The 14,413-nt window shown below is 42.4% G+C and overlaps 1 protein-coding gene across 2 annotated transcripts in view; it reads right to left on the bottom strand.

Moving 5' to 3' along the window:
* Nucleotides 1-14,090, bottom strand: part of PPP2R2B (protein phosphatase 2 regulatory subunit Bbeta) — a 334,618-nt gene extending 320,528 nt beyond the window's left edge. The window contains exon 1 of one of the 2 annotated variants that reach the window (XM_073802668.1): nucleotides 13,975-14,090. The gene's annotated coding sequence lies outside the window, so the exon portion shown is untranslated. Of the gene's footprint in view, nucleotides 1-12,918; nucleotides 13,075-13,974 lie in introns of those variants that run through there. The other variant, XM_073802667.1, reaches the window with a different exon arrangement.
* Nucleotides 14,091-14,413: the final 323 nt, after the last annotated feature.

Here is a 14,413-nt window from a genome sequence, read left to right on the forward strand (position 1 = left end):
TGAAACGTTCCTGGATTTCTATTCTAACCTCAATATACTTCAAGGAATGACAATGTGACCCTTTTCTTATCCTGATAATCTGGGAGCATTTTGCTCACAATTATGCATGTATTACTATCCTCTTAAGAGGTCAGTAAAACCTTTCATTTTAAAATTTGATTTATTTGCATCCATAATCTTCCTGTTAGTTAGACAATCTGCATAATACCCTGGCATGAAATATTTTAACCAGGCTTTCCAAAATATAGAAGGAAGCCTCCTTAATAATGGAAGGCATTAACTCTCTTAAACAGGGACCCATTTGCAGATTAAATTTGCCAAAAGGTCGGCTTGCAGCTGCCACTGTGCGCAAACCCCACGTGTCCTCTGTGTCACATACTGTGACATATCTTGAGAAGAGTCAGGGTCTTTTCCAGTCTGCTGATTCTCTGTTTCAATTAGAATAGATTTAAGAGTCCCCAAGCTCTGGTTTCTAGGTGGCCTTGCACAGTATTATTAATAATTCAATCATACCTGTGCTGATAACAGATTACATTTCTACCATCCCACCGAAAAAAGCCCAAACAGATTAAGGACTACCTCATGGCTAATTTCTTTAGCAGTTTCCTATCTGATTGACATCCATTTATCTAATTGCAGCTAGAAGATTTAATTTTCATTCTGTTGGCTTAAAATTAATGGAAAAAAAACCTGTTTACTTTTTAAATATTTGACTCATTCTTTCTCATCTCCCGAATAATGTTGGGCTAGTCCGTTCCGTGGGCTGAATCCTCTATTTTATCAGTTTTCATTCTCTGAATTCATTGCAGCTGAGTCTAGCTATTTACAGTTTGAAGTCTAATATGAAATTTAATCTTTCATCTCAAATAATCTTTCATTTTTATGGGAGCCCAACAATGAGGAGGGCATCCAAATGTTCATTTGGAAACGCTTTTTTTAATTAAATTTTTTTCTTCTTTTCTTCTTTCTTTTAATTGTATCTATATGAGAAGATGGATGTTAGCTGAACCTATTGTGGTAATCATATCCCAATACATGTAAATCAAACCATCATGCTGTATGTCTTAAACTTGTGTACTGATGTATATCAATTATATCTCAATAAAACTGGAAACAAATCCACAAAATTTTAGAGATAGAAAAAAAATTTTAGAAGCTCTCTAGACCTGGGTTCGAAACCTAGTTTGATCATTTACGAACCATGAAGTAACCCAGGACAGGTATACTCAACCCAGATTTGAGACAGAGTGGGACAAGTGAGGTGCCTGGTGTACAAAATTGAAGGACGTGTTTACTGGCAGGGTTGTGGCATGAACCCTGAACTTTTGTGTTGCAGGCTTGTAGCTTGCTTCACTCTAGTGCTGTCCTGATCTCTGAACATCAATTGCCTTATCTGTAAGTGTGCCGATAATAGCAACCTTCCCCACGGTGGCGTAGGGGGAACAAAATAATTCACATAAAGCCCTCAGCACACTGTCTGGCACACGGTAAGCACTGAATGTTGTGTATGCCCCCTCACCCCCGCCCCAGTGCATACATTGAAACCCTAACTCCCAGTGTGATGATAATTGGAGATGGGGACTTTGGAGGTAAAAGGGGTTAGGTGAGGTCATGAGAGGTGGGCTCCTATGGTGAGATTAGTGCCATTATAAGAAGAGAAAGAGATTGGAGCACACTCTACCTCCACCATGTGAGAACACAATGAGAAGGTGGCTGTCTGCAAGCCAGGAAGAGGGCTCTCTCCAGCACGCAGCATCATGCCAGCACCTTGATCTTAAGACTTTCAGCCTCCAGAACTGTGAGAAATAAATTTGTTTCAGCCACCCAGTCTATGGTATTTTATTATGGCAACACAAGCTAATTAAAACAGTTACGTTGTATCATGCAATTTGACTGTGTTATCTCCAGCCTTTCAGTGGTTTCTAATGCTCTTTTTAGAATAAAGTATAAAATCACTAACTTGTCTCCAAAGCCAAGCATGGTCTGGTCCCTGCACACCTTTCCTGCAATATCTTCTAATACTCTTTCTGAAAATCTCTGCTGTCTAAACGCACTGGTCTTCCTTTGGGTTCTTGAATGTACCATGCTTAATATCCCTCTGCCTGCCACAGGACCTTTGCATAGGCCGTTCCCTGTCAAAAATGCTTTACCACCCCTCTCACATAGTTAACTCTGCTTCATCCTTCATATCACACTTCAACCACCATTTCCTTAGGGTCTAGATCAGCTCTGTCAGATACTTTCTTGGCTTTTAAAATAAATCATAGTTGGCACTTATTTGATTATTATTTGATTTGATTATTTGATTACTCTTTCTCTCTTCCACTAAGTGTTAAACTCCAAGAAGGCAGCAATCTTTATGCCTTGTTCGGCAATTTATCCTCATCACAGTAGCATAATCCCAGGGTATACCATAAATAACTGCTTAATGAATGATATAAAAATATTATTGCCACCCTCCATCTTTGACAGGGCTATCCTCAGCCAGGCACAGAGCGTGCACTACCTCACGTGGGAGACCACTGCCTTTTGTATTAACAGTTCTTATTGCTTGTTTTCCCTCAGAGTGAGAACAAATGACTCTTCTCTCTACATGCCCACACTTCCGTCCTATTTTCTTCCTCCTACAGCCACCTTCTCTGAATATTTCTTAGTTCATAAGTGTTTGTTGAACACCTAGAATGGGTAGCACATCAAGCTTGGCTGGGTAGACACAGTGAATAAAGGTACTCTCTGCATAGTGGGGGTTGAATCACAGGCACAGAGTTCCAATTCAAGACAAGGTATATTAAGTGTCCTAAGAGAGGTACAAGGTAGCCTAAGGAGAGGGATCTTCTCATTTGAGCAATCAATGGCCACTTCCTGAAGAAGGTGACTTTTTGCACTAACACCTGAAGAATAAGTAGGAGCTATATACACGAAGCAGAGTAGAGGGAAGAAAACCAGTATTCTTAGGGATTGACAGTGAGGACAGACGAAGGGTGCTGAGGCATTCTGCACATTCAAAACAGGTGACACAGTCTACAATCTCTTTTGTTTTTTCAACTATTCACTTGTTCATTCATTCATTCATTCACAACAAACATCCAAGTACTACTTTGGTATGGAAACATAATAGAAAAAAGACAAATCCCATGCTCTTTGGGGGATTATACACTGGTATGTTTAAATCCTATCTGTTCCAAGAAACGCTCATGTAATATGTAGGGAATGTTGCTAAAAATGTCCTGCACCCAGGACAGGTAGTAGATACCTGCCTAATGCTTCAGTTCAGGCCATTCTTGAAATGCAGTGGGCCTGAGGAGACTGCTCAGGGGGTAAGATGTTTTAGGGGTAAGATGTTTTAGAAACAAGACTGAGTCTATATTTGACTGGAAGTGTCTATTTAGTGTGAGTTCAGAAGCACGGAGAGAGCCAAGTGCTTAAAACAAAAACGGTGCTAGGGCTTCCCTGGTGGCGCAGTGGTTTAGAGTCCACCTGCCATTGCAGGGGACCCGGGTTCGTGCCCCGGTCCGGGAAGATCCCACATGCCGCGGAGCGGCTGGGCCCGTGAGCCATGGCCGCTGGGCCTGCGCGTCCGGAGCCTGTGCTCCGCAACGGGAGAGGCCACAACAGTGAGAGGCCCGCGTACCGCAAAACAAAACAAAACAAAACAAAACAAAACACGGTGGTAAATAAATGCTTGTTCTTGTTATCATTACTCAGGAGGATGGAGAAGGCAGAGGGAAAGAAGGATTGGTGCTTTGGAAAAGGTATTCTTCACATGCTACTGGTCTGGAGGAGGGGGCCTTCTGCTCAGGAAAGAAAGGGGAAAATCCTTGGGGCTTACTGTCTCCCATTTGAGTGAGCGGTCATTTTAGCACAAACTTTCAAACTAGCCGTACGCCTAAGGCAGAAACACTCGAGGAAGTTCTCTGCTTAGTTAGACTGGAAAGAAGTGGAAGCCAGTATGTGTTTCCAGGAAGACTGAAATTCTCTTTGCATCCTAGGCCTATTTTCTGATTTTCAAGGATTTTTCCAAATTTATCACATTAAAACAATTCCTTCATCCTCCCAATCTCTTACTTACCTTTACCCAAAGATCCCAGAGGGCATGGTCCTGAATTATATGATTATCTCTATTTTGAAAAGATGAAACTGAATTGAGGCATGGAGAATTCGAGCGACTTGGCCATACTCTCCAATAAATACAATAAATATATTTCAGTTACCTCTCAGTAATTCAAGTTCAAGGACTAAAAGCTAAACTCTTAAATCTTTTAATGAATTCAACTGCAACAAGAGATACTTTAAAGTAATGAGACTATGCCCCATTTACCTCCCGTGTTCTACTGAAATGGAACTAGCTCAGAGCTTTCCACTCTCTATGTACACGGTCTCTGGTAGGATTTTCAGTTGGGGTTCACCCAACTCCAAATCTATGGGTTGTGAAGAATCAGCAGAGAAAATGACATATGGTGGAGAGTAGGTGGCTTTGAGAGGCAATATTAACTATGTATGTGTGAAATCACAACAAGTATAAATATTTAATTTCCAATGTTTGAAAGAGAAAAGAGGGTTTCTTTGAAAGTGGACTTTGATGCATACATACGTTAATTATAACTCATGACATTCCTCACACAAATCATTATTTCAGAAAATGATGCAATCCTTTCAAACCAATATTGACATTTGGAATGTTACAATACTTTTAAAGATCGATTGCAGTGTATTTTCTCTTTCCCCTAAAGGGGACCTCCTGTCACGAGCAAGATGAAATCCAAGAGGAGCCACGTGGTTTGTATTCGTCAAGCTTGTGTAACTTGGGCACAGAGGAGACCATGCACAGGGTCCTTTGGGAAGCAGTGGTTAGGGTGGTGGTGGTTTATACAAGTGTCCCAGTGGACTGCATCCTGGTACCTCATTATAACCTATATAAAGGTCACCTCCAAAGGTTAATGATTTGTAAGTTTTCCTGGCACCATTTCTCATATCTGGTGATCTCCATCTTTAGGAGGTGTTCGCCATTATCTCTAAATTTGAGCTCAGGGCGCAGCCCGCTAAATAAACATCTTCAAATCTGGGAACCAATTAGACATCCAAATGGGGTAAGATGCCGTTGTCGCAAAAAAAGAAAAGAAAGTGTTGGCCAGGTTGGCCCTGAGTTAAGGATGAAACATCAGTGGATAAGGACACTGGCAAAGAATAAAGGTCATATGCCGGTGAGTAAATATTATAGGATTGGGGGCTTCCCTGGTGGCGCAGTGGTTGAGAGTCCGCCTGCCGATGGAGGGGACATGGGTTCGTGCCCCGGTCCGGGAAGATCCCACATGCCGCGGAGCGGCTGGGCCCGTGAGCCATGGCTACTGAGCCTGCGCGTCCGGAGCCTGTGCTCCGCAACGGGAGAACCCACAGCAGTGAGAGGCCCGCGTACTGCAAAATAAATAAATAAATAAAAATTATAGGATTGGGTTTTATGAACAAAGGCATCTTCTTTGGCTACATGATGATGCCAAAAGCAGATCTGGTAGCTGAAATGAGAGCTCCAAAGAGGCATAGTAGGAGTCGGCACATCTTGTGTGCTATGATTTGGGACCTAGGTGCTCAAAGTCCCTCATTAGCTCAAAAGCATCTTTCTACATAGTCCACTACTCAAGGCATTAGAATCAACAGTGGCTTCCACAAAGGCCATTTTCACCTGGATGTCCCAGTTAAAATGGAAACATTCCAGAGCTAAACTCCAAGCTGTCATTTTCTCTTCCCTCTTTTCCTTTCCTCCGTATCTACTTTATCAGCAAGTCCTGTGGCTGTACTTTCTACATAGCTCTCAAGTATGTCCTTATGTTTCTTCACTGCCACCACTTTGGTGGAAGCCAAGAGAAAGCAACAGCCTTTTCACTGGTCTTCCTGCTCCCACTTTTGCCCCTGGCCTACGCTGCCAAGGAGCTAGAGAAACACATTTAAAAAATATGAATCAGACCATACCATTCTACTTAAAGTCCTCCAATATCTTCCCCTTGTGCTCAGAATAAAATCCAGATTGCTTACCCTGGCATTCAACTGAAAATATTCTTCCCACAGCCCTTTACATGCCTAGTATCTCTCATTCATTTTCCTCCTCGCTCTCCCCCATCATCAGTACAAAGAAGTTATCCTACACACACACATACACACACACACACATGCACACGCACGCACACACACGCACGCGTGCACACACACACACTATAGCTACCCCTTCCTCTATCACTATTTCTTCATAATAATTTCCACTATGTGACATTTCAGTACCCTAGACATTAAGGCAACATCATGAAAATGCTGTTCCTTTACCCAGAGTTCAGTCGTCACACCCAGGTGCAGACTTAGAGAAGGAATCTGCTTTGATCATTATCCTTCCTTAGCGACCTACTCATTGGTTAACTGCCGTTTGTTTCCTGACAGTGTACCATTTTGTTTGGTCCGTACATTATGCTCTATTCCGAGCCACTACAGAAAAAAATCAGCTGCTGTTTGTTCCCTCCCCTCTGCCTCAATTCTTGTGCTTGTCTCCTCCTCGTGAATATTTAAAAACTGTTAACAAAGACAAAAGAAACCTCCATCTCCACACTGTTACTGCCTCTTTCTCTTCTCATCCCTTTTTGCAATGAAACTCTTTTAAGGGCCACCTCCCCACTCTGAATGCCTCTCGCCCCTCTAGGGATGGTAGAGAAGACCTGCTTTTAAAACTGGACTTGCCAGACACAGGACTTTCACTTTGGGGCAAGCTATGTTTCCCACTGAGAGCTCCTTGAGGACAGTGCACTGGAATAACATCTCTAAAGGAAATCAACAATTTTATTCACTTTGAAGTGGTTCATACAACATCTGGCCCATAGTTGGTACTCAAATATCTGCTACAGACACCACAATATCCACAACCAAAAGATGCAAATGGTTAATATTTTTAAAAGGTATTTGAGTTATTTAAATTCTTTTCAACTCAGAAGAATGAAAAAGGAAATTCTAAACAGATGTTCCCTATTTTTTTGACCACTCAGAGAACGTTCTGTCTCTCTGAGGGTATAGTATAGTCTCATCATATAGGTAGCTAATCAAATGATTACACTTGGCAGAGAATGACAGAAATAAAACAAGTCATTTCCCTTTGTTCTTTCTCTGTCCTGGTTGCTGTTGTACCCCCAGAGCCAAACCCAGTATCTGGCACGTGAACGGCACCTAAGACATATGCATGCATGAATGAATGCACACAGCTAGTATGCGACAGAGCCAGTATTCTAAGACAGATTTTTCTGATGGCAAGCCCATGTGCCACAGCTAAATTGACTTCCTTCATTCGCCTGAGTAACTGTGATGTTGTTTTCTGTTGCCATTCTTTGGTCCTTGCTGTATGCTCTCCTGGAGGGTCATGATCTGTGTTTGTGTTTCTTCCCATCTAGTGCCTGTAGATGCCTCCGGGCAGGGTCATGCCTGTGCAACATTCTTCAGAGCCAAAAAAAGAAAAACAAATTGTCCTGCAGACTGGTATCTATCAGTTATTCTGTGTGAAGTTAAAAAATGCATTTTACGGACAATGATCCTTATTTATAGAGAGGCTCAAAATTATTCCCAAGGACACACAATTCATGGCAGAGTTGGTTTCAGAACCTAGCCCACTTGGTCCCTTCACATTCTTTTATGAGCAAGGAGGATTAGAAATAAATAACTAATCAGTCTCCTGGTTCCCAGTCCATATTCTAATACCACAGTGACTGCCAACTTCAACCATTTCAATCCTTTAGCCCAATCTTACTTCATATCCTCGATGTGGCAAGGTCAGAGGACAAGGAAAATAAACAGGCTAATGAAAGTAGAACTGTTAAGTTCTTCTTTTCTCACCTTTCACCAAGCCCTGTCATTATAGTTGCTATCCGAGGATGCAAAGTATTTATTTCATAGTAAAGTGTCAAGCGATGTGACATCTCCCTTCATCAAAATAGAGCTTATTCATCTCAGACACATACGGGTCCATGTTATTTTGCAGCCGACCTGTGCTTTCCATAGGTGCTATCTCATACTCTGCGCGCAAGAATGCACCCCTTGCCACCCAGCGCCTTGCCTTTTCTTGAAAACATATAATCTGGTCCACCTGCATTTTTTTATCTGGGCTCCGGCAAAGAAACCATATGAAAATGACAGAACTGCCAGAAAGAATGATGACTTCATTGTTTAGGAAGCATGTGAATTCATGGAGGTAGCAAGGCAGAGGTACAGAGAAACAGGAGGAAGAATTTCAGGAGGAGAATATCGCCCTTGGGCTTCCCACCTCTTCTGTGTGTTGCTGAGAACGGCTTCACCTGCCTTTCGGGATTAATATGTTTGCTCCATAACAAACTACTTTAAGTCTCCTTCTGTAGTACATGGCAGGATTTTTTCCCTTTTACAGGAGTTGGTAATAGTAGAAGGAAGGAAGAAGGTGATGATGATGATAGCACCCACCTTTTATTGAGAGGTGGCAACACAGTAGCGCTAGGCTAGGCCTTTGGGTATATTATTTTTTTTAATTTATTTTATTGAAGTATAGTTGATTTACAGTGTTGTGTTAATTTCTGCTGTACAGCAAAGTGATTCAGTTATACACACATACATATATATGTAAATTCTTTTTCATACTCCTTTCCTTTATGGTTTATTACAGGATATTGAACATATTTCCCTGTGCAATATTGGGTATGTTATTTTGTTCAGTCCTCGAAACTCCTCCACACATCACTCCCATTTAAACCCCTTAAGGACTTCTCATCACCTTTAGATAAAGTCCACATGTCTTAACATAGTGTGCAAGACCCTAAGACTCCATCAACTTTTGCCTCTCTCTCAACCCCATCTTGTGCCACTCTGCACCTCACTTGAATGGACTGGTCTCATCTGTACCCAAACACTTCTGGGTCTTCCTATGTTTAGTGCTCTCTCTTGCCTATGGGCCTTTAAATATGTTTCCTTGCAACCACACTTCTTTCTACTTTTCACCTGGCTAACTCAAATTTTCTCTCACATCTTAAGTATCCTTTTCCTTGGGGGAGCCTGTCTCTTGTTCCAACTAAACTAGGTTGGGTTCTTTGTTGCTTGTTCCATGATTCATTCTACTTCCTCTTTTATAACTCCATATGGGTAGTGACCTGTTATGTAGGTACCTTTCCTGCCAGATTTAACCTTTGTGAAGGCTGGCAGCCACAATGCCTTCTTTTTTTTTTTAATTTTTAAAATATTTATTTATTTTTGGCTGCATTGGGTCTTCATTGCTGTGCACGGGCTTTCTCTAGTTGCGGCGAGTGGGAGCTCCCCTTCGTTGTGGTGTGCGGGCTTCTCATTGCGGTGGCTTCTCTTGTTGCAGAGCACGGGCTCTAGGTGCACGGGCTTCAGTAGTTGTGGCACATGGGCTCAGTAGTTGTGGCTTGTGGGCTCTAGAGCACAGGCTCAGTAGTTGTGGCACACGGGCTTAGTTGCTCTGCAGCATGTGGGATCTTCCCGGACCAGAGCTCGAACCCGTGTCCACCACATCGGCAGGCGGATTCTTAACCACTGTGCCACTAGGGAAGCCCACCATGCCTTCTTATTCATAGTTGTTCCCCGATCATCTAGCTGAATGCCTGTCACATGAGTAGACCCTGAATACATGAATGGAAATCGATTCATACATGCAAAATCTATATATTAGCATTTCCATTTCATAGATGAGGAAACAGGTTAAGAGGGGTTAAATAACTTGCCAAAAGATACACAGCTACCAAATGGTGAAGCCAAAGCTTGAGCCCAAGACTGATTCTCAAAACGATGTTCACCATCATTCTGTAGCATTGCCTTCTCAAAATTTCCTCCTGCTGTAATTGCAAAAATAATGACAATTGCTATAAAATATTTATCTTAGAGAAAAAATTGAGTAGGAAAAGCTGCTGGGATTTAGGGAGATGGTCTTTCTCTCATCTGATTTCAGAGCTACATGAGAGAATCTGGGTGATTTTGAATCTTTTTGCACCCCAGGTACGATGGTGTGCTTTCTCCAAACATTGCTTCTGTCAATCAACTAGGTGGTGGTGGATAACAGGCAACCTATGACTACAACTTCTAGTCCTTCCTACAGATCTACTTGAAAAAAAGGAAGTACGTTTCTCACATTCTGGGAGAGGTTGCCCAGGCAACAGAGCCAGAGCAACAGACCCCCCAGCTGAGACATGCGGCAACATGTACACCTTCTCCCACCACAATGCCCACTTCTGTGGGGCAGCAGCCAACTGTGTACACACTTTTAAGGGGGTGTTACTGAAAGATTCACTTGTCTCAACTGGACACAGTTTGTAAAGACATCCCCATGGACAGCCAACCAATACCTCCAGATTCTTGCTATGTGGTAGGGTGAAAAGCCCAAAGTTTCATCTGTAGATTCTGCCAGAAGAGCAACTCAGAAGATGAAAAAAGCTGAGAAGTTCCAGTTTGTGGCTGGTAATAAGAAAAAAAATGGCCATTGAGCTGAACATTGGTCTTCAAAATTGGTAGACCAGTTTGTGTACGATGGCAGTCCCTGGCACAGCTCGGCCACTTAATGCCTATGTAAACTTCGATAAGTTCTTTACTATCGTAATCATGAATTTGCTCATCTATAAATTGGATTTATAAATATAGTTACTAAAGGTTTTTTGTGAGGAGTAAGAAAATGCATGCAAAATGCTTAGCCTAATGTGTGGCACTTAATCAGCACTTAATACAGGAAAGTTATAGTAATTATTAGCGTTGATTTGACTTCCTGAAAAGGTTGCTGGATGGACAGATGAGCAGTCTCTTCCTTCGAGCCTATGTGCTAGCTTAAGTTTAGCGCAAAAGCGAGCGGGCTTCACGTCTGCTTCTGTAATAACCAGCGGCATGGGCTGTAAACCCCTCGTAGCACAGGCAGCCTTCCCCATGCATAGAAAGCCTCTGCCAGGCCCACTGCAGTGTGTGAGGCACGTGGAGGGTGCTCAAGAAGAGTTTGTTGGAGCTGTCAACAACAGCACGTGCAGCTGGTTCAAAGCACCATAGGTATCTGGATCTTGAAAGGGAACTGTACCCTCCTAGGAGTCATTAAAAGAGTTCTGCAGGGAGGGCGGGAACAACCCGCCACCTGACTGTTTTGTTCAGAAGTACTTTCCAACTGAGTTACCCCAGAAGAGATGCTGTTCTTTGCTAGATCACTGCATGCCTGCCAGTCCCTCCTAGGAAATAGCTTTGCACGATCGCTTGCTGGGTGTGTGTGTGTGTGTGTGTGTGTGTGTGTGTGTGTGTGTGTGTGTGTATGAAGAGAAGAGGCTGGCCACAGGGGAGAGAGCAGGACGAACCTTCTACCAATCTACTCGCAGCCTTCAGCACACCATTGTGTCTGATTATGCTGTGCACGTGAGCGTATGTGGGAGTGTGTGTGTGTGTCTGTCCTGGGGGAGTGAATACAGCAGCGGTACTCATCTACTTCTGTAAAACAAGTCCAAATCTCATGTAGTTCTATTAGAAAATTATTCTTCAGGCATAACTGAGAGTCTCTGAAAGCATTTTATCCTTTGAACACCAAAACCTCTTTGGAGAGAATTAAAAGGGAAAATCTGTAAATGAGCACTTCTCTAAATGAAACAGTTTCTGGCTGAGCAGACCAAATGAGCCTTTTCTAGAGTGTGGAGTACAACGCAATGGCTCTGCTCTTTGTTCTTGAGTAAAAAAATTCAAGAGAGGAAAACCATTCTAGAATGGACAACCTCCAAATGCTAATCCTACAAGACGAATATTGTGACTCATTACTATTTGTAAGTCATCTAGTTTCTGCTATTTTGAAAAACAAACCACATGAAGTACTAATTAATAAAAGATATCATGTCTTATTAACGTTCATACAGTAATTACCAAAATCACAAATCCATCTGCTAAGTAGTCAGCAAACAAGACAAACGACCATGCTCAGTTAAACAGATTATCAAATGCCTCTGGGAGTAAAATCTAATAGCCCCAGCTAAGCCATGAATCAAGCAGCTACTCCTTTTGCCATGAGGACAGGCCACAGCAACCCTGTCTCCCCTGTGAGGCAACACAGAGCAGTGGAGGCATCTGGCAATTCAGCCTCTCTGGAGAGAATGAACTCTTATGCAAGTGTCAGCGTTACTCATGTAGCTTTCTCTTACAGCCTTTGTACTGACACTTCAGATTCGGTTTCTCTAAAAGACATAAGAGGAAAGACCCAAAAGATGTCACCTAAAGTTAAATGCAATCCCGTTAGCTTCTGCATGTAAAATGCCTATCAGAGAGGCTTCACCGCTCCCGATACAGAGGAGAAATTTCATCTTCCTGCAAACTTCTATGTCTTTTCATCTCTATTTTTTTTTCCGACATTCATTACCTGTACGCATTTCACATCCCCTCTCCTAGACAGGCATCTAAAGAACGGAAACCACGTTTTACTAGTTTTTCAAGTACAACAACTACCACTAATAATAGTTGTGATTAATATGTCACTTTGGTGAGTGCTTTATTTATCTTTTACTTACTTCATTTTTGTCGTTTAATAGTCACGATAGCTGCCTGAGGTAGGTACGTCTTCACTTTACACACATGAGGCAACTGAGGCTCAGAGAGGCTGAGTGACAGAGCTGGGATTCATTTCTGGGTCTGAAGGATTCCAAAGCCTGTGCTCTGAAACACTATGCTAAACTGTACCTATCCTATCCTATACAGTGCCTAGGTCAGGGTCAAGTGCACAGTAGACACGGATCTATGTCAGTGGTATAAATGAATACCTTCATATCAACTCATTCTTGCATCCCCTTGGTAGTTAAGGTTAAATCTTTGCAGTTTTCACTTTCTTGTGTATTTTTCCCAGGTGTGCATGATGTTAAGGGTTATTATTAATATTGGATATCCAAAAAAGTCAATAAAAGCTCCCCTTACCTGTTTTACATCAGAAAATAAACACCTCTCCAGGACTCTACCTCCCAGTTCAGTGTCTGTCAGGATGATATTCAAAATGGGGCATATCTGATGGCTTTTCATTTGTATTGGTGTTACTCCATGTTGGACTGCAGGCAGCCCAGTGTTCTCGGCAGCCCCACCCAGCTCTCTTCATCATCCTGGGCTCTACAGTCATCATGTCACCAGCTCAGGACCTGGTGGCCACTGACTTCACAAAAGTCATTGTTTCCCATTGGTGGGGGTAGGGGGCTTTTTTTTTCTTATTTTTGGACCTGGGTTAGGGATTCTCAGATTTTATCTTGATGACAAAAATCACACAGAGCACAATAAGAATCACAGCTGAAAAACTGGGAGTGGGATATGGGCTGGGAAACATGGGGAATGGGTGTCCAGAGTCCCTGGGATGCTTCCTGGAATCCTGGGTTTCCTTCAGGGCTCCCCAGGTGCCTTGGATACCTCCTAGACCTCAAACCAGTATCAGTATTTCTACCATGCAGCCCATATTCTTGGAGGAAGCACACCCCACTCATCCTTAGAGTAGAACTCAGATCGGTTTAAGCCAATCAGCACACCCCACTGGTTTCGCCACAGTGATTAGGTCAAGACAGAAGATGGTTCAAGCCAGTGAGAAACACAGAGATGTTTGCTGGAGCAACTGGAAAAATACTTCCGGGCTCAGAGGGCTCCCAGGAAAGAAATTCTCTCTCTTTGTTTGACATTTATGTAAAACAAGAAAGATCCAGCAGGTAGGGGAAATCATTCTGGAACTAGGAATTCAACCTTAGGACTAAGCAAGATACCACAGAAGACCAAGAAGAAAAACGGAAAGAAATCATTTCTGATGACATAGCTTAGCTTACTTAATCAAGCCTTGCTCCAAAGCTTGGACTATTTCCACATTTTTTCAGCTACATGAGTCTGAATTCTCTCTCTCTCTCTTTTTGATTAAGCCTGTTTTGAGCCAGTTTGTTTCTGACTTGAAACGAAAAGATTTGTATTACATGTGGGTAACAACTTTGACTGTTTCATGCTCACCATAATCACTTTTTTTTTTCCAGAACAGCAAGTGAGAGAGTGCTCTGAAGGACCATGGAGGACCACAGCTCATCACAAACTGTAAGCAGGCAGATTTTACCTGTCAAAGCCTGAGTAGAATTGGCTTGCATGATTTAGGACTATGATCCCATAGTGTGCCCTCAGGTGTGTTTGACACTAGTGAACTGCCTTCCAGTCAAGACTTTCCATGGTAGTCATAAAGCCTAATTATGAAGACATGATGAGATCACTGCACAACTGGACCAAGAAGTAATGGCAATGGCTACCCTAGCAAGTAGATCAGCTCATCCCAGCACACTACCGCAAAGACCCTTCTTGGGTTTCATATATACTAAATGTTTTCAAATGAATTAGTAAATATTAATTACTTAGAGAATGATGTTCTCTGAGACTTCCATGCTGCCTTTGCTTACAATTG

The sequence above is a fragment of the Tursiops truncatus genome, chromosome 3, assembly GCF_011762595.2.
Source record: "Tursiops truncatus isolate mTurTru1 chromosome 3, mTurTru1.mat.Y, whole genome shotgun sequence".
NCBI classification, from domain to species: Eukaryota; Metazoa; Chordata; class Mammalia; order Artiodactyla; family Delphinidae; genus Tursiops; species Tursiops truncatus.